Source organism: Muscardinus avellanarius, assembly GCF_963383645.1.
Source record: "Muscardinus avellanarius genome assembly, chromosome: 5".
Taxonomy (NCBI): Eukaryota; Metazoa; Chordata; class Mammalia; order Rodentia; family Gliridae; genus Muscardinus; species Muscardinus avellanarius.
The window spans coordinates 80,213,834-80,238,520 of NC_137790.1; the positions used below are offsets into that span (position 1 = coordinate 80,213,834).

General features: G+C 38.9%; 1 pseudogene across 1 annotated transcript; it reads left to right on the top strand.

Moving 5' to 3' along the window:
- Positions 1-7,487: 7,487 nt before the first annotated feature.
- Positions 7,488-23,907, top strand: LOC308263539 (YTH domain-containing family protein 1-like; annotated as a pseudogene). Its single transcript has 2 exons — positions 7,488-7,572; positions 22,223-23,907. The product of its transcript is annotated as a YTH domain-containing family protein 1-like (transcript).
- Positions 23,908-24,687: the final 780 nt, after the last annotated feature.

The following is a 24,687-nucleotide window of genomic DNA, read 5'->3' on the forward strand; positions in this document are numbered from 1 at the left end:
GCCGAGGTGAGCCACTGTGGAACAACCAGGCGGGATTTCTCCGCGCAGAGAGTATCTAAAGCTCCCAGTAGCCGAGCTCAGCACACGCTGCAGGGATTCAGAGTGGAAATCAAAACCAAGAAGAAAAACACCAGCCCCACAGCCGAGGGTGTAGCAGAGGTGCCATATTGCCACCGGTGGCAGCAGCACCGAATTCAGCGAGGCCAGTACAGCTACATCTGCGTACTCAAGAACAGTGAGTCAAATTGCGGGCCACAGAGGAGAAATCCCAGTACTATACTCCCTTGGACTTGACCCAGTGGGGGAGGGGTGGTGGCAGAGATATCACACCATAGGAGAACGTGCAACCTGGCACCCCCCACAGTCTAAAGCAGCCTCTATCGACTCTCTGGGTCGGAGACTCTGTGATAAAACCCAGTAAGGAATAGTGGGGTCTGAGATACTACTGACTCGAGATCCAGAACACCTTAAGTGAAGTCATAGTGACCCAAGGGAAGAACCCAGAGAAGGCACAAACATCTGAAATCATGGGAAAGAGGAATAATACTGGAGCAATAAATGCCCACAACCCCACAACATCAGAACCCGATAAAACTGAAAATCAGAGATTTCTAGAAGATCAAATCAGGAAAATAACTGTAGAAATAATAGAGGTGCTTCGAAAAGAACTCAGAGAGAGCCAAAAAGAGATAAAAGATGCAATTAATGAAGTAAAGGCCTCAATTCAAAGCACAAACAACCAATTAACCACATAGAGAACAGAATCTCGCTCTTAGAAGATGAGCAATCCAAAAATGAACGCATAGTTTCTAATCTAGAAAAAAATATATATCCGACAGCAGGAATCTGATATTGAAGAAATATGGGCCCATTTTAAGAGAGCTAACCTAAGAATAATTGGAATAGAGGAGGGAAAAGAAAGTGAAACCAAAGGGATCAACAATCTCTTCAAGGAAGTAATAGCAGAAAATTTTCCAGACATAGAGCAAGAGGTCGATACACAGGTCCAGGAAACTTATAGAACTCCCTTTAGACAGGATCGGAGAAGAGGATCCCCACGCCACATAATTGTCAAAATGACCAATGTGGAAACCAAGCAGAGAATCTTAAAGGCAACAAAAACAAAGGGCCAAGTGACATTCAGAGGCAAACCAATTAGAATCACTCCAGACTTCCCAAACCAAGTCATGAGAGCCAGAAGGGCTTGGAGTAACATATTCCAAACTCTGAAAGAAAATAACTTCCAGCCAAAAATTTCCTACCCAGCAAGACTTTCTATCAAATTAGATGGAGAAATAAGAAGCTTCCATGACAAACAGAAACTGAAGGAATTTATGTCTTCAAAACCAGCACTAGAGAAAATACTCAAAGAGATTAACTACAAAGAAGAAATAGGTAACACACACCAGAACTAGAGAAACAAGATTTTCCATCCAACAGACAACTAAGATTGGTTATCTGTGGAGATTCATTATTTATGTTAGTCTTTTACCTATCTCTAAAGAGTATTGTTTGCCTTTATTGTTGTTAATTTCTAGGATTTCTAGTTGGAATATTAATATACCTTCAGATATAGCATTTGGAAATATTTTATCCCATTCTATTAGTAACTTTTAACTCTGTTTACATTGTCTTTGGATATACAATATTTTTTTATTTTTTAGGGAGTTTGTATACTCTTCTGTTGCCTGTGCCATTGAAATCATATCCAAAAAAATCACTGCCAATTTTAATGATGTGAGGTTTAATGACCCAGATTTTCTCCTAAAAGTTTATAGTCTTAAGATTTATATTTAGGTCTATTATCTATTTTGAGTTAATATTTGTATATGGGATTAGGTAAGGGTCCAATTTTATTCTTTTCCATGTAATTATTATTTTTTAACAATATTTAGTTAAAAGATTAATATTTCCACCACCAAATGTTCGTGGAAACCTTGTCAAAAATAACTTGACAATATAGGGAAGAATTTAGCTCTAGGCTTTTATTTAACTCCAATGGTTTATATATCTGCCTTTAGAATAGTACTACACTGTTTCAATTATTGTAGCTTTATATGGTTTGAAATCAGAAAATATATATCTTCTAGCTTTGTTCTTTTTCAAGATCTTTTTGGGTACCTAGAGTCCATATTCCATATTAGGATAGATTTTTTTCTGAAAAATAAATATATAAATATATGATAGTTTCACCTAAAAAATAGAAAAAATATTCTCTGGTAAGAAAGAAAGCAAAAAGAAATATTGAAATGTTATCTTTAAGTCATCAAACGCTTGGTATCAGACAAATGAAACTGTTATGTGAGATTATCATTTTTAATTTTAGATAAATTGGCATAATACTAGATGTCAACTACATGGGAGGGAGGGATAGGGAGAGAATGGGGTGGGGATTGGGTGGGGGCTGACTGGGAAAAGTGTGCATGTATGTCTACAAAAGTATGTATCCTACTATGATGTATGAATACAGTGCACCAATAAAAAAAAAAGTAAGTTAGACCAAATGATCCAGTATAAATATATACCCCAAATCATTGGGAACACAGAATTGAATTGATATTTGTATACCCATATTCAAGGTTGTCAAAGTGTGGAAACAACCCAAATGTTCAACAATTGAAGAATATGTAAACTATAAGTGGTATATACATATTACAGAATAGTATTCAACCTTAAAAAGGTTGGAGATTTTAACATGGCATATGTGAGTCCATTTTTCATTACTATAGCAAATACCTAAAGTAGGCTAACTTTATAAAGAACAGAGACTTATTTAGCTCACATGGATGAACTTTGAAGGCATTATGCCAAAGTAAATCAGTCACCAAAAGATAAATACTATATGCATCCATTTAAATGATGTATCTATTATAGTCAAATTCACACACACAGAGAGAAGAGAGAGAGAGAGAGAGAGAGAGAGAGAGAGAGAGAGAGAGAGAGAGAGAGAGAGAGAGAGAGAGAAGTAGGATTCTGGTTTCCAGGAGCTTGGGGCAGGGAAAATGGAAATTTAGTATATAATGTATATAGAGTTTGTGTTAGGAAAGACAAAAGATTCTGGAGATGGATGGTTTTGATAATTATGCAGCATTGTGACTAATTTAATACCACTGAACTATACACATAAAAATGGTTAAAATGGTAACTTTTATGTTATGTGCACTTTTTTTTCTGTCCATGATTTAAAAGAACAAAAACGTGAGTTGGGGTGGGTGAATGTGTGGGAGGAGGGAGTGGCAGAGGTGTTAACAAACATCCTGTTTCCCATAAGAAAGAATCATCCTTAGAGTATGGATGGAAGCTATTACTGAGTCTAGTGGTGAGGGGTGGAAGATAACAGAGTGATGGAGAGGTGAGCATGGATCACTTCCTTATAAATATTGATTCCCAGACTAACAGTAGGTGAATGGGTTCTACACATAATCTAAAATTGTTGCACTGAGGAGAGAATTGTATGCTATTTCCGAATGTCTGCTAACATGCAGTATTCATCAGAATTCTCCAGAGAAACAGACCCAGGGATATATATAGATAAAGCCGCATCAGAAAACATTCAGAGGAAATGGCTTACATGAATATGGAGGCCAAGAAGTCCCATGATAGAATCTTCAAGATGACAAACCAGGAAATCCTTCAGAGGCAAGGTATAGAATTCAGTCTGAAAACAAACACATGGAGTGTGTTGTTGATGTTGTAAGTCCCAGAATTTGAAGGCCTGAAACCCAGAAGTTCTGAGCAGGATGGATTACCAAATTCCAGAAGCATAAGTAAATTTGCCCATTGTATACCTTTTTGTTCTATCTGATACCTACCAATTGGTGATCCCAGTTTTCTTCACTCAGTCTACTGATTCAAATGCTAATCTTTTCTGGAAACACCTTCACAGAAAAACCCAGAAATGTTGTTTCACCAGCTGTCTGGATATCACTTAATTCAGCCAAATTGACACTTAAGATAAACCATCACATATGATTAACACATATATGCATGAAGGCTTTACATGTATGCTGCTCTTGGCATATGTGAGTCCATTTTTTATTATGATAGCAAATACCTAAAGTAGGCTAACTTTATAAAGAACAGAGACTTATTTAGATCATAGTTCTGAAGGTTCAAAGTCCAAGATCAGGCAGACCCCACTGGTTTGGACACTGGTGAGGGTCTACCAGCAGACAACATCACAGCAGCAGAATCATGTACAGGAGAGGAGACCACATTTCTAAACAGAAAGCCAAGCGAGGGGGCTGGACAGGCCTCCTCTTTGAATAATTGCTCTCTTGGCAGAACTCAGAGTTCCTGTGCACTATCTTAATCCCTGTCAAGGACAGGGCCCCTAATAACCTAAGGCTTCACAATAGGCCCAGCTCTTAACTGTCTCTCCAGCTCTCACCTCAGCACTCTAAGAACCTTATGGGACAAACCACATCCACCCCTTAGCAGCATGCGTGTGTAATCTTAAGGTCAATTTGGCCATTGCAATTGCACTCAGTAGGCCCTTGTCTCTTGTATGCTTTTTCCTGATGACCCCCTCCTGAATGTCCTCAGATACAACATAAGTGAGTGGAAAAGAAGCTCTGGAGGCCATCAGAAGTGGACAGCACTATGGAAGCCCATAGGGATTTGACTTCAAAAGCTTTTTTTCAATTCCTGCCAAGTGGTTTTCAGATGGACATGTACCAACATCTGATTTGGTTGCCAGAATTTTGCCAATACCTGCCCTTCACCTTTGGCTTCAACTTTATTCTTTAGAAAGCCAGATAGCTAGATATCTAATTGCAGTGTCGTGCCTCATAATCCTGAAATTATGTGGAATAAATTACCAGGAGACTGCAAATACTACCACCATATCTAAACAATGCATCATGTTATCTGGATGTGTCCTTACTGTCACAACATTCATTTTCAAATATGGATATAAATTTTAAATGTAGAGCTGGGCATAGTGGCGTAAAACTGTAATTTAGTGCTTGAGAGACTAAGATAGGAGAAACCCAAGTTTGAGGCCAGCCTCAACAACATTGTGAGACTTTGTTTAAAAAATTTTTAAAAAGGGGCTGAAGGTGTTCAATGGTAGAATGACACTGGATTCAAATCCAGTGCAAAAAAATAAAGAATTTTAGATGTAGATAGGATTAAAAATTGTGTGCATTAGTTTCTCAGATTTTTGTCAGTTGAAATAAATATATATTCATGAATTTTAGAGTAAACTGCTGCAATAATTAATATTGGCTGTAAACCATTAATCTTGCACATACAAATTATTTAAGATTTTTTAAATAATACAAATATTTGATCTGGGGAATCATCTCAAAGAAATCATGCCATTATCATTAAGTTACTAAAGCCCAGGAGCTAAAGAGAACTAAGTCTTTACCTCAGTGCTTACCATAAGAAAATATAGAAAGCTTAATACTTGAACTGCAAATATTAAGTATTTTGATAATACATTTGATACTAATACTTTGAGCAGTTATATATGGAGATATATATATTGGAGGGCAGGTCTGGGGATGGAACCCAGGGGGGCATTCGACCTCTAAGCTACACCCCCTGCCCTATTTTTTATTCTTTTTACTTTGAATCCAGGTCTCACTGAGTTGCAGAGGGCCTGACTAAGTAGTTGAGGCTGTCTGCGAACCGTGATACTCAGGTCTCAGCCTCCCGAAAGCTGGGATTACAAGTGTGTGCCACCATGCCTGGCTAGAGCATATATTTTTAAAAGGGTTCCATTAATACCAAAGAGAGACTCAGCTCCCAAAGCACACCTGGGTGTGACTCCACATGATGTGCAAACAACCAGCGTAACTCACAGCACACACAGGCATGACTCAACACACTCAGGCTATCAGGGACAACACCCAGACACCAGGCACAAGCTGCAAAGCCTGGGCCTAACAGGCAATGTGTAGGTGCAGTGCCCACCACTCAACTGTAATGTTTTGAAAGCCACCGGGAGTCCCTAGCAATCTGAGAACTACAATTGTCATCACCTGAGACTGAAAACCCATAGCTTCTTATGTCAAGGAGCTGTGCCATTCTGACCACCGACCTGGCAGCAATGTTGGCAGCAGTCAGGCAAGTCTTCACCTTGGTTCTGGTGGAGCACTGGTTAAGGTCAGGCCTGAATACCGGGACCAGACTCACAACTGACCCGATCCAAATACAGCCACTGAGTTTCATGGTAAATGAACTCCCCAGCCTAAGATTGTACTAATCTCTCTCTCTCTCTCTCTCTCTCTCTCTCTCTCTCTCTCTCTCTCTCTCTCTCTCTCTCTCTTTCTCTCGCTCTCTCTCTCTCTCTCTCTCTCCCTCTCCCTCTCCCTCCCTCTCCCTCTCCCTCTCCTCTAAAAAGCATAAATTGTATAAAGTTTGCATGAAGTATTGATAATAAAGAAATTGTCTTGGTTAAAATTTCAATAAAACTCAAAATGACTGTGTCATGGCTTGAATAGAGAATGTTCTCTGAAGAGCTTATATATTAATGTTCAGAGTTGATATAATTAAGTCGTTAGGACTGCAATCTCATTAGTGGATAAGGCCATTGTTTAGGTTTACTGGGTGGTAACCTAGACAGGTTGGGTGTGGTTAGAGGAGGTGAGTCCCTGGGGTTATGGCCTTAGGAACTTTGCTTGTACCTTTGAATCACTTTGCTTGTTCTATTTCTTGCTTATAGTCTCCATGATGTGAGCCTTGCTCTTTGCTTTCTGCCAACATGCCCTGAGCTCTACAGCCCCGACCTGACACAGACTGAACCTTTGAAATATCCAGAACTGTGAGCAAGTAAATCTTCCTTCCTCTAAGTAGTGTGGTCAGTTTCATTGGGTCACAGCAATAATAATCCTGATTGAAACAGACTGTGATTGTTTTCATTTTTCCCCAAGACCTAAATCTGCTCAGAACAAATTACCTATGCTAGCAGTGTTAACAAAAAAAAATCTTGCTTCTCAGCTAACTTTAGTGAAAGATAAACATCTGTTCCCATCCCAAATGTGCAGTGCGGTGCCCATATGTGCAACCAGAACGTCAAGAGTGCTGATAAATTACTGTTCTTCCACCAGGTCCAACTTTCAAATTTTTATCACTAACCATTTTATTACCTAAAATTTTTATAACATTTCAGATTTTCTTGTAGCCAGATAGTCTTCTATGACAGTTAAAGTGACCAAGTATCCTCATTGGATTATATTCTAAAAGCAGAACTGTCCTGGGAAAATGTTAATCAGTTAGTTGCCTGAGGAATGGTGTTCTATTTAGCTTCAGTATTGAATTGCACTTCCTGTTGTTGTTAAAATTCAGCCAAAAATCTGTATTTGATGCATGTCTGTCACTAAAACCTTGCCATGCTAGGTAGAATCATCATCAAGTGTAACACTAACCACTTCTCCAGCAGAGCTGGCTAAGAGCCCAGAACTACCAGGTGTAGAGAGCAAGCGAGTGCCATGCAGTGACATGTCAGATTTGGTGTAGGGTCCCATCCGCTTAGCACCATGGGGACTGACCCAAAATCCATCGCCCAGGAATGGTCTCTGGCATCCATGCACTTCCCCAGTTTCCACACTTTCTACTCTCCTTGTAAATCCTAATGCAAGCTTCACTATAGGACAAGAACTATATTTAGAGTTTTCTTTCTTTCTTTCTTTCTTTCTTTCTTTCTTTCTTTCTTTCTTTCTTTCTTTTTTTTTTTTGCGGGTTTAGGGGTTGAACCCAGGGGCATTTGACCTCCAAGCTACCTCCCCTACCCTATTTTTATTCTTTATTTTGAAACAGGGTTTCACTAAGTTGCAGGGGGCCTCACTAAGTAGCCGAGGCTGTCCAAGAATAGTGATCCTCACGTCTCAGCCTCCCGAATGCTGGGATTACAAGTGTGCACCACCACACCCGGCTTAGGGTTTTATTTCTTAACCCACCTGGTACTTCAGTTTTTACTTGCTAGGCCCAATTCCTTGCTCAATCCTTTAGATAAATAAGTGTTTTTCTTCATTGACAACAAGTTAGCATAGTGCTTGGGAGTTTTTTGTTTTGTTTAACCACAGCATAGATTAATGAGGCAGGCCCACGACTCTGCTTTCTTGATGTCCTGGAATATAGAAAAATGAGACAAAAGACTGTGATACTATGCTTAAAGCTGTTACTTATCTATATAAAATATTATTTGGTTAGAACTCAATCTTCAATTTGTAGAGACAAACATTGGTTGAATGTTCAATGAGATTATTAGTCTATGTGGGGGATTAAAAATTATTTCTCCTTCCAAAAGAAAGAAGGATGCTGCTGCTGCTGATGATAAAGACCTAATGTTTACTATGAAGGTGTTTTTAGTGCTTGACGTGCATGAACACACTTAGTCCTATTGGCAACTTTGTCTCATAGGTTCTGTTGGGCCGAAACCAGTTCTGGTACTGGCTAGGAAGTTCAAAGTAGTCTTAGAACGAGGAGTTGGTAGAGTCATAATTGAATCCAGGTTCTCAAGTTCTACTACATGCCTATTTTTCACGATGGATAGAATGTGGTTTTTTAATATTTCACTGGTGCAATATTATAGCTATAGTGTGAAAAACTTCTACCTGTAATTAACCTAAGTTTTTACTAATGAAAATTAATTCTACTCATCCATTATACTGATTTTTCCTTACTATAACAAAATACCTAGGATAATTAGCTTATAAAAGAAATAGGTTATTTAGTTCTGTTTTAGAGATTCTGGTCCAAGGTTAGGCAGACCCACTCCTCTGGGGCTCCAGTGGGTTGCAGGATGGCCGTGGTAGAGAGAAAGTAGCAGAATAAACAGCTCACCTCATGGCCAGAAAGCAAAGAGAATGAAAAAGGAGTGAAACCCCACAGCACAATCCCCATTGAGGGCACAATCCGCAATGACCTTAGGACCCCCACTAAGCTCCAGCTCCTCCAGGTTCCACTACCTCACAATACTGCCGTTCAGGGATGAAGCCTTTACTCACAGACTTTGGAGGACACTATTTAGACCAGTCACCTGTCATTCCAAATCAAAATTACATGCCATCATGGAATAATCCTGAAAAGTTGCATGAGATTCAGCTCCCAGCTATTTCTTCAGAACACTGTTTTACTTAAGAAAATGGAAATAAGTCATGATCATATTTTCAAAAAACTGTACATCCATATTATAATAATGACTAGAAATTTGCATTTTAATATTAGGTACAGAGCATATTTGTAAGTAGGAACGAACCCTCAAAATCACATACTTGTTATTCCCAATACTAAAGATAAAATAGTCTTTTAGGTCTCTTCTGTTTGTAAATTTTATGATTTTAAATAAGATTGACCTCTTGCTTATATATTCTCCACTATACAAAACAGAATAGAGAGGTAAGCACCCACAAGGCTATTTATAAGGACAATTTTAGTAATAAGGAACCTACAAAGTGCTATTACTGGTCACAAATAGTTCAGTATAACCAACATTAAAGATAATTTTAACATATCTTCCTGTATTAGAACTTGCTTGAGCTATACAAAGAACTCTCATGGACTCATGCAAGCTTCATAACAAACAGGGAGTTGGGAGTTGAAAAGTAAAGGAAGAAATAAAAATGTAAAGGGTCGCTTTCAGAATCACACAGTATTTTGAGTGCAAGTCTAGCGCAATTTTCACTGCATAGGACCTATAATTAGTCAAGCACAATGAGAAAGAGAATCAGCTTCCTCAGATTTGTGACATTAGTGGAGGAGATCAAAAGAAATAACCAGAATCCTAGCATAGAGCTTGTCTCAAATATAACAAATAGGATTGGGGGAATCCTGTAATTAATTGCTGTTGTGAGCTACTCTATATCCTAAGAATGTGAATAAAGTCTTAAGCTATTGGAAAGCTGCATCAAGACAGGCATATTTCAGCTCCCTCATAAGGAGGGAGATGTTAGATGGATGCATAGATAGATGATAGATAGATAAATAGATAGATAGATAGATAGATAGATAGATGTAAATATGAGTAATATGCAGATTTGCACTTTAAAATATGAAGAACACAGGCCGAGTGTGGTGGCACATGCTTTTAATCCCAGCATTTGGGAGGCTAAGATAGGAGGATTGTGGTTCATAGACAGCCTGAGCTACTACTTAGTGAGGCCCTTTGCAACTCAGTGAAACCCTGTTTCAAAATTGAAGAATAAAAAATATGGCTGGGGGTGTACTTCGGAGGTAGAATGCCCCTGGGTTCCATCCCCAATACCGAAAAAAATATGAACACTTTCATATGTAGTTATATATAAACAAATGATGTTCATGTTCAAGTCAATTGAAAATTGAGTGCCTTCTGCATGGAGTGTGTTTTACACAAATATTAAAGCTAATGGATTAAATACATGAGAACCATGCACTGTCAAGAATTATGTTGTTTATCAAAGAAAAAAAATTTGGTAGAATTATAGAAAAAAGCTATCCACTTTTTAATATGGTAGGTAATTATTACCAGGGAATGTACATAAAACGCACATTCATGTGAAAATTCAGGAAACAAGATTGGTTGTTATGTCTACAATAGGGGAATGATGGTCTAGATTTAGGTTGCAAAAAAAAGGTAGATGTGGAAATAATTTCACTAATAAAATGAAAATTCCCCAATCTGATTCACTTTCCTCTTTTATTTTATTACAAGGCTTATCACTATTTCCTCAAGTTGACTGTTTTTTGACTTGCTGAGGTTCTTCTTAAGTTGCTGAGGCTGGCCTCGAACCTGCAACCTTCTTCTCTCTCCATCCCAAGTAATAGAATTACAGATGTGTGCCACCGTGCACAGCTGTTCTTCCCACTTCTATTTGCTTGGTTTTTGTTTTTGTTTGTTTGCTTTTTTTTTTTTTTTTTTTGGTGGCACTGGAGTTCCTGGAAACCCTTCTACCTCCGGGCTACACTCCCAGACCTATTTTTATACTTTTTTATTTGGAAACAGGGTCTCTCAAGCCAGCTAGGCTGACTTCGAACCTGCACGATCCTCCTGTCTCCACCTCCCAAGCGCGGGGATTACAAGCCTGCGCCACCACACCCGGCTTTGTGAGTTTTTTTAATTAGACTTACTAAAATTTATTTTATCCTCTACGTATACGAACCAAATAGTGCCTGAGAAAAAAACTAAGTTACATCAACAGTAGCCACCACATGATCCTATAATTATATGTCTGCATGTGGGGTTTTTCTATCTGTATGTACACACATACAGAGGGAGGGGGGAGGGAGCGAGAGAGTGTTAATTGTAAGGAAATGGCTTACAGTTGCAAGCTATGCCTCCAGATCTGCAGTTGGCAAGCCAGAGACCCAGGAGGGCCGATGCTCTAAGTTACAGTTTGCAAGCTGGCAGGCTTGTGAAAAAAGAAGAGCTAACATTCCATTCAAGCTCAATGATAGAAAAGACCAGTATCTCACCTCAACCCCTTTATGCAGCAGATCAACATTTTCCTCCTTTTCAGGCTTTCACCTAATTGTGAGCCCACCCACTTTAGAGAGGGAAGTCAGCTATACTCAGTTCACATGTTACTTGCATCCAGAAACATCCTCACTGACACACTCAAGAGTAATATTTGACTACATTCCCTGTGCCCCAAGCAACTTGACATATAAAATCAATCATTAGAGGCGTGGAGGATTCCATTATTCCTTTCATCCTTAGAAGAAATCCTTTCATTGTTAGTTCTTCAACTTAACATATCTATTAACATTGTCCTTGGCCATATGTTGTATGTGTGTATATGTAGCACTGTCTCCAAAGTAACTTACTTTGCAGTTGAGAAGACACATGCAGCTTAAATGTTAGCTAATTTAACAGTAGCATGTCCTGTTTTAGGTGAGTCTCACAGTTTTACTTTAGAGTACATTTTAGTTCACAAATCATCTCAAGCATATAATTAGTATCTTTGTCAGGTTATGAACTATAACAAACACCAGAGCCATATAACTAATATTTTTAAACTCGATAGTAGCTTCCTTATTCACTTTATGTGTAAATATAATCCTAGACTTGTTAAAAATATTTTAAAACCCTCTAAAGAAGAGAACAAACAGCACTGAAAATTTCAACACCCTGTTACTTTTGAAATTTTGGGTATAACCTTTTATGTTTTTGTATACAAATACAGATAAAGATATAGTTGAATTTCAGTACATTTACATCATAATACACTCAAAATACATTGAATAACTGCAACATGCTTTGACTTTTTTGTGCTTAATTTTTTAGCATTCATAGTTTTAAAAGTCAAATAGTATTACTAGGCTTATAACAAAAACCATAGACTTCCTGACTACCTCCATCACACTTTCCTCTCCAGAGGAAACTATATCTTAAATTTTAGATATTTCTTTTGGCACATATCTTCATTTTTAAATCATGATCATATGATCATAGTTTTGTTTCCTGATTTTTCTATTTCACCTGTTATATGTTGATTTCTTCGAAGATGAAAATTTTATGCTTTATCTCATCTTCTTTCTCTTTCTTTCTCTAGTTCTCTATATTTTTAATATTTATCTATCTTTAGCTTCCCAATATAGTTATATGACTTTTTTTTGTTCAAGTGATGTTTTATCCTGTGCATTCTGCAGAAATAGTATCTAATGTAAAGTTTACATGACATCCCAAGACACGAGAGTGAATAGATATCAGAAAAAAGGGAAAAAAAGTGTAAAAGGTGGTATATTATTGAGAACCTATAGGTTCAAAATAAACTCAACAAATCACTCAGCCATAAAAGGCCAAAAGGAAGATTAAAACTATTGAGGGAAAGGATAAATAATTTAATAACTCCTTCCCATCTTCAGTTTTTCACTAGTTATAAATTTTGCTCCAGGGAGTCTTAATTATCCCACACTTGTAGGCTGTGTTAGCCAGTCCTCTGGCTATCCACAGGAAAGGGAGGGAGCCTATGAGGACTGATTCCCTCAGGGCACCTTTTGTGGGGGACACAGTGAAGGTGTGCTGACACCCAGCTCCCACCCAGAAGGGGCCAAGATGGGGTGATAACCTAGTGACCAGTACTCTCCACTGAAAGAGGCCAAGTCCTGGTGGGTGAGGAGCAAATGAGGCTAAAAAAATCCTGAGCACACAAACTGGGTCCAATATAATCAATATTGGTTCCTAAATTTTAAGAAAGAAAATAATATTCAGAGTGGAGTCATATATTGCTCTAGATTATACTTTTGTACATTATTTTCCTTCTTATTTTCTTACTTTTATTTGCTTATTCTTATATATTCTATCATTAACATACTACACTGGCAGAATTGTAAATCTCTGTCTCTTAGGTTTCCTACTAGGCATATTTTCTTCCTCATTTATATTACTGTGGAGTACTTTGTCCTTTTTCTTTAATTCTGACTTGTTTTTCTCTAGACTTTTTCTCTGTTGTTCTAGGATCTCTTTTTACCATGATGTTGAAACTGGCCTTTGATCCTTTGATTCTTCTATATATGACTGCCTGTTTCTGGTACCCAGTGTCTTCACTTTAATAGATATGTGAGCATTTAACTGAAACAAAACTTTCAGTAGTATATAAGTCTTACGTGTCTGAAAATACTTTATTTTTCTCACTCTTTATGGGTAGTTAAACTGTATATGTATTTTAGGTTTCCCAAAGAGAAGCTAAGACACTGCCCCATTTTCTCCAATCTTCCAGTTTCTTATTGAGCTGGCTAACGCCGTTCTGGTTCCTGCAACTTCAACAGGATTCTCCTTCACAATATATGAGATATGGATGGATGGATAGATAGATGATAGATAGACAGACAGACATCCACAATGAATATAGATCTTGGAAATCTATAGTAAGATCTTATATCTTAAGCTATACTAGATATTACCATATGAGATTTAAAATATTGCTATATTAGATCTTATATCTAAGTCACAGGAACCAGAAGATCTATATTCACTGTGAATATCTATCATCTATCTATCTATCTATCTATCTATCTATCTATCTATCCATCCATCCATCATCTATATTCTATATAGTCTTCATTGTGCTGAGAACTCAGCAGACCCGTTCAGTCTAGAAGCTTGTGTCTGAATTTCTCACTTCTGAGAAATTTCATTTTATCCTCTCTTTATTTACTTCTTCCCTTCCTCTTAATATTCTTTTTCTAAAATCCCTGACATTTGAGCAATAAAACCATTATTCTGATCTTCGAGGGTTCTGATCTTTCCTCCCCATTATATATTCCCTGCTTATGTTCTCCTTATAGAGTTCTTCAACTTTGTCTCCACGTCCTCTGTTGAATTTTTTATTTCTGCTATCAATTTTTAATTCACTAAAGTCCCATCCTCTGCCCTCTATATTCCCTTCTTTGCCATGATGTAATCTCTCCTATTCTTTATCTCCCTTCAGTATCTAAATGCCAGTGTAGTCAGGACTCAGCCATCAGCTCTCTTCTCTTTTCCATTTCCATTCTCTCCTTGTGTGTTCTTATTTATTTCATAGTTTTAAACACCATTTCTATGCTGGCAACTCCAGTCTTTCTAGATGCACTGTATAAAATGGTTCTTACACACCCCTGTCTCTCTTTATTCCTCTGTTTTCCGTATTTCTTTCATTTTTCTTTTTTTTTGGTGGTGGTGGTACTGGGGTCCCTGGAAACCCTTCTATCTCTGGGCTACATTCCCAGATCTATTTTATACTTTGTATTTGGAAACAGGGTCTCTTAAGCCAGCACAGCTGGCTTCGAACCTGCGTGATCCTCCTGTCTCCATCTCCCAAGCGTGGGGATTACAAGCGTGCGCCACCACGCCTGGTCCTTCATTATTCGTATCATATGCAATATAATTCGATTATACTGCCTATAGTGTAGTATAATACAGTACACTATACATTGTATAAGTTCCACAAGGGAATTGTGTTTGTCTGTTACATATTATAATTCTAGTAACTAGAAGAATGTTTTCCAGCATGCTTCATAAATAGTTTTGTATTAATAAACATCTCTGAGGTTAAAATTCATCTTTTTAAAATTTTATTCTCTTCTAAAAAACTTTTTCTGGCTTCTCTCTGTTCTTTTTTCTATTGATTATTTAAAGATGAATAGAGGATTTTTACCTGATGCCTGGATATCTTTGGTGGTGCAGGTAAAAATACGAATTTAAAATACAAATTGGAACTATGCACAGTAGCACACCTTATAATCCTAGTACTTGTGAGGCTAAGACAGAAGGATCACAGACTGGAAACCAGCCTCATCAATTTATCAAGACTCCCAGCAATCTAGGGAGATTCTGTTTCTAAATAAAAAGTCCCTTAGTAACAGAAAAAGAGAGAGAGACAGAGACAGAGAGAGAGAGAGAGAGAGAGAGAGAGAGAGAGAGAGAGAGAGAGAGAGAGAGAGAGAGAAATGAGGATCACAGGCTATTATGCTATTATGCCCTGGTAGGCTTTAGGGTGATCAGGCAGGGATGGTGCCACTTGTTGCGAACCCTTAAATGTCAGTACCTGTGCTCTTTTCTATTAAACCAATCCAATAACTCACAAAGTAATTTTATACTTTCTCTGCCAGGAGGTATAAGCAAGGTTTCTATTCAGCATGTATTCAGTGATACGACTATAACAATTTTAAAATCCTGTTCATACCTAGGAATAAACTTGACCAAGGAGGTAAAAGATCTCTACAAAGAAAATTATAAAACACTGAAAAAAGAAATCGAAGAAGATCTTAGAAGATGGAAAGATCTTCCATGTTCATGGATTGGCAGAATAAATATCATTAAAATGGCCATCCTCCCAAAAGTGATCTACAGATTTAATGCAATTCCCATTAAATTACCAAGATCATTCCTCACAGACATAGAAAAATCAGTCCTTAAATTTATCTGGAATAACAAAAAGCCCAGAATAGCCAAGGTAGTTCTCAGCAACAAAAACCACGCAGGAGAAATCACAATACCTGACTTTAAACTATACTACAAAGCCATTTTAATAAAAAAAACAGCATGGTACTGGCACAAAACTAGATACATAGACCAATGGAGCAGAATAGAAGACCCAGAAACAAGTCCACACACTTTCAGCCAATTGATTTTTGACAAAGAGGCCAAAAACATACACTGGAAAAAAGATAGCCTCTTCAACAAATGGTGTTGGCAAAACTCGTTAACCATATGCAGAAAAATGGATATTCATCCCACTTTTTCACCCTGTACAAAAGTCAACTCACGATGGATCAAAGACTTGGAAATTAAACCAGAGACTTTGAAGCTCCTTGAAGAGGGCATAGGTCCAACACTACAACACATAGGCTCAGACAAACATTTCCTCAACAAGACCCCAAAGGCACAACAAATTAAAAGGAGAATCAATACATGGGATTGCATGAAACTGAAGAGCTTCTGTTCAGCAAAGGAAACTATCAAGAACCTCAATCGAGAGCCAACAGAATGGGAGAAGATTTTTGCCACCTGCACCTCCGATAGAGGACTAATATCTAGAATATACAGAGAACTCAAGAAACTCAATGCTAAGAAAACAAAGCATCCAATAACAAAATGGGCAAATGAACTAAATAGACACTTCACAAAAGAAGAAATTCAAATGGCCAATAAATGCATGAAAAAATGCTCAACATCACTGGCAATCAGAGAGATGCAAATCAAAACTACACTGAGATTTCACCTAACTCCAACTAGAATGGCAATCATTCAAAACACAAACAACAACAGATGCTGGCAAGGATGTGGAGAAGTGGGAACTCTAAGACACTGTTCATACCAAATGCCCTGACTTCATATCCCCGAGGACCAAGCGATGGCAAATAGAACTGGGTTCACTAGGACCCTGTTAAGGCTCCATTACCAGCATCTGTGACCATGATGCACTGGTTACTAGTACTTTCAGTCTACACGGATTACCTGCCCTTCTTCTAGGGAGGGGATGGGTATTCACTTCCCTTAACTCCCTTGCTTTAGGTATAGCTTGCTCTTTCTTGTACCTTGCTGTGTGGTGTGTAATGAATCATCTCTAGGAAGTGTGCTTGCAGTCTTTTGTCAAGGAACAGGAAGGATGTTCAGAATTCTTTATGTTCTTTACAAAGACTCTCAACCAATCTTCTTTCTTAGCCCCAAATTTGCAACTCTATCTTCAAAATTTTATATTATCATCATTCTTGAAACTTGATAGAGTTTTGCAGGACATCTATACCAGCCTTGGTTCATTTTCCCTTGGCTTGTTGACTTGAGTTTCAGCTTTCTCCCTTCCTGCCTGCCTGCCTGCCTTTCTTATTTTCTTTCTTTTTTGTAATGGGGGTTGAACCCAGTTGATGTCTACATTAAAGCTACACCCAAGCCTTTTTTATTTTTTATTTTTAAATAAGGACTCACTAAATTGCTGAGGCTGGCTTCAAACCCACAACCCTCCTGTCTCAGCCTCTTAAATCCTGAGATTATAGACGTGTGCCTCCGTGCCAGGTAGTTTCAGGTTTTTCTTCTGCCTTTCTGAGTAAAAAACACACTTATATGCTTTCTAGATGATCCACATTTATTTATGCTGTTTTTTCCTATTCTAATTGTTTTTTAGGTTTATAATTTTAATCTTCCTATGTTGTCTCTTCTAAGTTAAATTTTAAGGAAAAGTAGAAATACACAGGTGAGTTTAATCTATTACCTTAACTCTAAGTGTGTGTGTGTGTTGTGTGTGTGTGTGTGTGTGTGTGTGTGTGTGTGTGTGTGTGTTATTTACTGGGGATTGGACCCAGGCATGTTCTACATCTAAGCTACAACCAGGGCCTTTTTATTTTGTTTTCCATTAAAAGAGAGTCTCACTAAATTAACATATGCTGGCCATGAATCTGCAATCCTCCTATCTCAGCCTCCCAGGTACTGGGATTATGGGACACGCTCAACTGCATCCAGGTAAACTGTAAGTTTTGAGCAATAAATTTTACCAAATAAATTTTAATTCAACTCTATATTTGTTTTTTTTTTTTTTTTTTTTGGTGGTACCGGGGTTCCTGGAAGCCCTTCTTTCTCCGGGCTACACTCCCAGACCTATTTTATATTTTTGAAACAGGGTCTCTTACGCCAGCATGGCTGGCTTCGAACCTGCGCGATCCTCCTGTCTCCGCCTCCCAAGCGTGGGGATTACAAGCGTGCGCCACCACGCCCGGCTCAACTGTATATTTGTATAAGCAATACATGGCCAACATATAAACATGTCTATGACATTATCAGCTGAAAAAATTATTTGTACACACAAACACACACACACATACACACACACACACACACATTTTCATCTTGACTCCATAGAATAAACAAATTTCTCTGCTAAACTGTATATAGTCAGGCATAGAAAATCAGGGTCTCTTTTGAAGCAGTTTAATCATCAGCTTGATTTTAACGAGATTTCATGGGATTGAACAAATAGTGGCATTCTCTGATTAATTCTTTTGGAGGTTATAAGCATGGAGTATTTGATCTTCTAAGGAATGTCTCTGAAATTTCTATTGAATTTTTTAATCTTATACCATTCATTTTGAGACAGCTACAATTTAAAACAAAGGGGTATCTATTTAGTAAACATTTGTTAAGTACTTGGTATCTCATAAATTTTATCTACTTGGAGTTTTTACTTCTTTTTTATCAAGCATAGATTTTTCTGAGTGATTTAGCTAAATATAAATAAGTCCTTTTGACTCACAAACTAAAACAAAGTTTATTGGTTGAGAACTTGACTTATCTAGCATGCTGACTGCCAGTGCAGGGAGATGTCTTTGAACAGATTTTAAGGATTGTAAAATAATAATTTTGAACCTCAGAAAAATTTAAGACCTCCCCAAAATTAAAGCAAAAAAAAGTAATGGTCTTTAAAACACAGCACTATGTTAGAGTCTAAAAAAGATGACATCATTTGTAAAACTTAGCAGTACAGCATAGACAAAAATATCTTCTTTTTGGCCAGTGAGCATCTTAACCCCTCCAAATCTCTGTTGGGGGAATTTCCTATCTTATGAATTTTGAAGGAAGCCAGTCTTCGACTGAAGATACCAGAAATGCCACATAGTAAATTCCCAGCCTCCATGGCACCTAGAGTATGAACATATAATCCTGAATGACCACTCATGTTGTTCCTGTGTAGGAATGTTATGAGTCTTGCTGACGCATTGGCGAGAATGACAGGTAACAATGTCTATCACAAATACTCAGTTTATTTTACAATGCTCATGACACTCCCATCCTTCTCTAACTAAGCCACTGACCAGACAACATTTGGTTACCTGAGGCAAACAGGTCTCCACGGGTCACCAAGGTTCAGGATCGCTGTCACAGCCCTCGTTGATGGTCGAGGTGCAGATTCTCTATGTCCAGGGAGTCAGACAGGGATGAGACCAACTGTCATTTAGAGGAATTATCCAGCAGCTACCAGAGGAATGTTTCCTTCTGGCCAGGCAAACTTTCAGCCTTTTAGACAGTTGGGTCAGAGCCGCCAGTCTAGCCATTTGCTAGGTCTTATATCACCTAAATTGATGTCACTAATTGCGTAGGCTCATTGCTTCGACCGTCATCTTGTTTTCTCAGCTGTTTCATCTTATGGACATATGTCCAGGATGTGTGCCCATTACTTCATCCTTATGTTGTCTTCCAGTCATCTCATCCTGCAGATGTGTGCCAGGGAGTGTGTCCATTAATTTGTCTTGGTCATGTCAGTTACATCCTTCTTCTGCCTTATCTTCTTTGTGTATCTGGCCAGTCCACCTGTCCCTATGTTATACCTATATCCGGACATATATTTCATATACTCACAACATTTTTAACATATATTTTGTATGCTCACAACAAGGAATTTGATTCAGAAGCCAATGACACAAGAAAACAGGTCCTGGGGAGAACCATGTTGCCAGAAGCAGTGGCCAAGCATGGGAAGATGGGGTCCCATTTCATCTACTGCCATCATGGCAGCAGCATCCCGTCCAAGCCAGTTCTTATCTTGATTTTTAATCTGCCTCTCTAAACATGCTGTGAAATCTCCACATTTTTAATGAATTAATTACTTTCCTACTGAGATCAGACAGATTCAGTTTATCTTGATTAAAACAAAAATAAAAAACACTGAGTAGTCCTGAAACACTGATTAAACTCTAACAATGTTTATTTATTTATTTATACTGGGGATTGAACCCAAGGGCATTCTGCCTTTGAGCTATACCCCACTCTTCCCATCTCTCTATCTTTGTTTTGAAAGAGGATCTTCCCAAGTTGTTGAGGGTCTCGCTAACTTGCTATAGTTGGCCTCAATCCTGGGATCCTCTTGTCTTGACCTCCTAAGTACTGGGATTACAGGTATGCACCACCATGCCCAACTAACAACACCCTGTTAAACCACACAAAATTCCCATTGATTAAAATTGGCATTAATGAAAAAGAAGTAGAGGGAGCTTTCTAAGAACGAGAACTTAGAGAAAACTTTGTACAGTCTGGCCTACACTCCCCTTTCTTCTGTTCTTCAATATAAAACTGTATTTATTTATGATACAAGAACTCTTTTTGGCCAGGAGTGGTGATGTATACTTGTAATACTAATACTTAAGAGGCTGAAATAGAAATATCACAGGTTCAAGAACAGTCTCATCAAGCAGTAAGACTCTCATCAAACTAGCAATACTGTTCCCAAATAAGAAATTTTAAAAATCTGTCTGGAGGTATAGCTCAGAGATAGAATGCCTCTGGGTTCAATTCTTAGTACCACACACAAAAAATCACTTTTTGTCTTAGAATATAACATTCTCCAGTATAGTTGGAAGTGCCTTAGCATATTTGTAACACCAGAGTTGCTGGATATTAGTGAACTAAAGCACCTTCTGTTCCAATATGGGGAAACAGGCAGAGCTACATCTAGGCCTTTATTTAGGACATCAGACCAGCTGTCCAAAAGAATGCTTGCAGATCAAAATGAGACCTCTAAAGACAGCCACTTTCCACCAAGCCATTCATTTAGGTTGTATTTGTGTCCTCCATTGCTTTTCATAGGATGTAGCTTACTGTACTGGAAGGAGTAGAATGCTTTGAAAAAGAATATAATGATGTTATAATATACACCATAGCCTACACAAATCTTCAGGAAAGTTTACTCCTCAGAGCTATGCTTAAGACATTCAGCTACCTCCTCTAATGATGCTCAGTGGACCCTATGTAGGCATAAAACCTCCTAAAAGCATACAAGTTTGCTAGACACTGCTCCCCGGGGAGTTGACAGCTACTAAATGGAGGCTCTTAAAGCTCCTGAGAAAAGCAGAGGAGGTATGAAGTTGTTGCCAATGGCTCTCAAAGCCAACAGGCAATGTACAAAAATAAAGAAAACACTTTAAAAGTCTACTGTGTGTTCTTGACATGAATGAAAAAGAGCAAAGTAATTAAAATATGGCTCACCATAATCAATTTTTGTCCAACCTCTATGCATAAGACAATAAAGTTGAGCACACTGGCTAAGTATATAGGATTTGGAACCAGACACCTAGCACAATCCTGGCTTGCCTCCTACTAGCTGTCTGTCCTTGAATAAGCACTGAATCTCTCCAAACTTATGTTCTCATCTATAAAAAAATGTCCTTAGCCAGGTGTGGTTGGCACATGCCTGTAATCCCTGTACTTATAGGGCTGAAACAGGAGGACCACAGGTTTGAGACCAGCTTTGAAAAAGTAGCAAGACTCCTAAGAACCTAGGTAGACCCTGTTTCAAAAAAAAAAAAATTTTTAAAAAGGGTTGGGAGTATGACTTGGAGGTAGAATACCCGTGGGTTCAATCACCAATACAAAAATGTCCATAAAAAATAACCAGTTCATGCCCGGGCGTGGTGGCACACGCTTGTAATCCCCGTGCTTGGGAGGCTGAGACAGGAGGATCGCGCAGGTTTGAAGCCAGCCCCGCTGGCTTAAGAGACCCTGTTTCCAAAAATAAAATAGGTCTGGGAGTATAGCCTGGAGGTAGAAGGGTTTCCAGGAACCCCAGTACCACCCAAAAAATAAATAAATAAATAAATAAATAAATAAATAAATAAGTAAATAAATAAATAAATAAAAATAACCAGTTCAGGCTGCCACTCCAGGCTCCAGAGCCCAGCAGCCTCCCCTGTGCTCAGCCTCACCCAAGCATAAGGTGGTAGGCTGGAGCAGTGCGGTTAGGCGGACAGTCTGGCCTCTAGGAAGGGTCAGTGCCACTCTATTCATGAAGCATTTCTGCCACCAGAGTGGACCCCCAGAGAACAAAATGACAAGATAATAGAACACAAAATGGTTCTTTACATAAAAAGGATACAGTTTATAGGGATGATTTTGAGCTCTACCTTTCTGGAAAGTCCAATTCGAGTACCACTCAATGCATGGTTCCTACCTGTCCAATTATTAACCACCATCCATCAGACTCCTTTACTCCCTTAATGAGGCACTGTGGTCTACTGCAGGGAACCTCCAGTGCCATACCTTACCACCTATGGGCAGCTCAGTAAAAGAGACCATCATTTCATGCATGATGCTGTTTTGGGGGCAGCCAGGGACCTGGGGAATCACATGTATCAGCATAGATTTAGTTTTTTTTTCTCTCCAAATAAGTCCTGCATTCTCGGCGTGGGGGAAAGAGGGACAAGTAGTTTTCGGGGGCAGCAGATGCAGAGCCCCACCTACATAAGCTGCTCGACCAGCCTCCACGGAGCTCCTGGGTGGCTCTGTTGTTGATGGGCAGACAGGTTTTACATTGACTCCCACAACAAGGCACCTGGGATGAATAGCCAGGACCGGGGAATGGTTAGCCTGAAGACTGGGGATATCACCATCTCTGCAGTCAATACAGTGGACTCTGTTTTCAACAGGGTGGCACTAATGAGTGTCCTTTCCAGAAATGGTGGGGCAACTGTAAACATGCCAGTTTCAAAGCTGATCTCATGGGCCACCATTGCCAGCAAGCCTGCAAAACCACAACCTAAAATGAAAACAGAGAGTGGGATTATATTGGGGGCACACTGCTTCCTCCACCTATAAATTGTAACATGGACTTTGGTGCCTGGGATAACAAGGGGCCTGTGCTGAAGGCCTCAGCCCCAAACAGATAGTATCCTCCCCCTAAGTCTGCTCTACAACCTCAACAGGTGGCCCAGGCTCTCCCAGCTTAGCCTCCCCCCATTTGCCCAGCCACAGTATCAGAGCCTGCAGCAGTCATTCCAAACCCAGTAGATTGTCCCTCGCAATAGAAATGGGTTTGGGCAAATTGGAAGGTCCAGCAGTGATAGAAAGTATTTTGAAAATATTTAGTCTAATTCTGCCCCAAGTGTAGAATCTCACCCCTAGACATGAAGGCTGCCCATAGCTATAACCCTGAGAGTTGGACTAGAAACTTAAAAGTGGATGAGTGTTCATCATAAAGAGCTCTTCTGAGGATGACATCCACTCCTCCATCAAGTACTTTATATTGTACAGCTCAGAGCACAGCAATAAGCATCCAGACAGCGCCGCCCATGCCGTGAGCAGCAATGGCCCCATCATGATGCTCTTCACCATCGATGAGAGTGAGCATTTCTGCAGGGAGGCCAAGATAAAGTCTCCCATGGACTATGGTACCAGTACTGGGGTCTGGTCTTAGGACAAGTGGAAGGGGATATTTGACATGAAGTGGATTTTGTCAAGGATGTGCCTAATAGCCAGTTCTGGCAATCAGACTAGAGAACAATGACAACAAATTTTCACAAACTTAGACACACAGGAGGTGCCCCTAGAAAAAGCTGAACAAGTGCTAAGAATCATTGCCCTATCAGCACACAACATCCATCTTCAACAACTTTTCTCACTATGAAAAATGCCAGGAAGAGGAGGAGATGGCACACAAGGAAGAGCAGAATCAATTGAAACAAACAATAAACACAGACCAGTCTTTTGTGTGGTTCATGATTGACTTTAAAAGCAGAATTTAAAAACTGTAGCGGGGCATGGTGGTGCACACTTGTAATCCCAGCATTTGGAAGGCTGAGACAGGAGGATTGCAGGATCTGACAGCTTCAGCTGCTTAGTGAGGCCCTTCGCAACTCAGTGAGCCCCTGTTTCAAAATAAAGAATAAAAAGTAGGGCTGGGGGTGTAACTTGGAGGTAGAATGACCCTGGGTTCCATCCCAGACCCAAAATAAATGAATAAATAAATAAATAAATAAATAAATAATAAATAATAAAAACTGTATGCTTGGTGCTGTCTTTGGCGTCAGTTCCTGTGTTGTGCTTGTATGGGGTTGAGTGGTTGCATCTTTACCTTCTTGGTAGTTCATTTTTGCCAGCTGGATCTGCAATCATTTGTATTTTTCTATGTATCATAATGTTAACTCACTAATAAAGAAGTATTTTTGTCAGCTTATCAGACTGGCTTAATGAGAAAAACAAGTATCCTTTAAAATTACAAAACAGCCGGGCGTGGCAGTGCACGCTTGTAATCCCCGCACTTGGGAGGCGGAGACAGGAGGATTGAGCAGGTTCAAAGCCAGCTGCACTGGCTTAAGAGACCCTGTTTCCAAATAAAAAGTATAAAATAGGTCTGGGAGTGTAGTCCCGAGGTAGAAGGGCTTCCAGGAACCCCGGTACCACAAAAAAAAAATTATAAAACAAAAAACTTAGTACATGCCAAAGATTACTTTTTGGCAGAAATTATGTTTTTATTCTTATAACCAGCCATGTAATATATTCATAGAAGACTTCATAGGCCTCCC